Raw genomic sequence first — 1,136 nt, 5'->3', positions numbered from 1 at the left:
ATTCTAATAGCTTACTTCCTCACCTCTTCCTTTTTTATATCCGTGTTTCTTGAACACAGGTCACCAGAATTGTACATCTATTCTAGAAAAGGTCTAACTAATACTTTGTGGGAGTGGTAGCTAGACTTTCCTATCTTTACCAAAAAAATCTGATTTGCTGGGACCTGGGTCCCTAACTGGGATTTATAAATTCACGATCCCTTCTCTCTCTCTTCATTTTGTCTATGACTGTTCAACTAAATAGGACTGGTTTTCCTAGTATGCACAGACTTGTTTGATAGCCAAGTGTTCTTTTTTTGTTAGAAATCAGATTTTCCCTATTCAAGTGGCCCTATCTCACTTAAGCCAGGATCATAGATCACCCCCTCTTTTGTTAAAGAAATACATTAGCCACACCTGAAATGATATAGTTCAGGTAACATTTTTAGATGTGTTCCACTGACAGAGGAATAGAAACTCTTTAAAAGTCAATGGGATTATAGCTTGTTAAAAGAGTTTTTGCTTGTGATAATGGAAATTAAACATTTTAGAGATCTGCATCCTTATTACCAAAGATACAACAATAAATAGGGGTCTCTGAAACTAGAGGAGGCAGCCAGAAGATTTTTATGGGCAGATGCCAGCCACTAGTTTCATGGGCTGTGCGTGGCAGCTCCTCCCCACCACGCCTCTGATTGGCAGTCCCTCTTCTCTCTGCAGATTGCCTTTAATCCATACATAATAACGTATGGATTGATGGCTTCACTGGGTTTAATCAGGGGAATTAAGGAACAGTTTCAGGCTATCCCCAAGCAGTGGGCTCTGTGATTTTGTCTGGCTTATTGCAAAAACCAAACCAAATCAAACCAACAAACAAAAAACTTGCCAGCAAGCAGATAAAATGCTAGGAAGCCCTGCAGTCTTGGAGCACCGGGGGAGGGGAAGGGCAGAAGGGGAAGGGTGGGGGGTAGGGAGAACGAGGGAGCAGGGAAGAGGAGGGGACAGGAGGGCAGGTCTACTCTCAGCAGGAGGAACAGAGGCTTCACTGTGTTGACTGTATGTTCAGAGTTGATTTATTTTTCTCTAAAACAAAAATAGTAACAGGATCTAGGTTGCAGTACACCAACTTGTTTGAATGAGTGGCAACTGCTACTCAT

The sequence above is a fragment of the Crocodylus porosus genome, unplaced genomic scaffold (assembly GCF_001723895.1).
Source record: "Crocodylus porosus isolate Cpor-Errol unplaced genomic scaffold, CroPor_comp1, whole genome shotgun sequence".
Taxonomy (NCBI): Eukaryota; Metazoa; Chordata; order Crocodylia; family Crocodylidae; genus Crocodylus; species Crocodylus porosus.
This window is presented reverse-complemented; position numbering follows the sequence as displayed.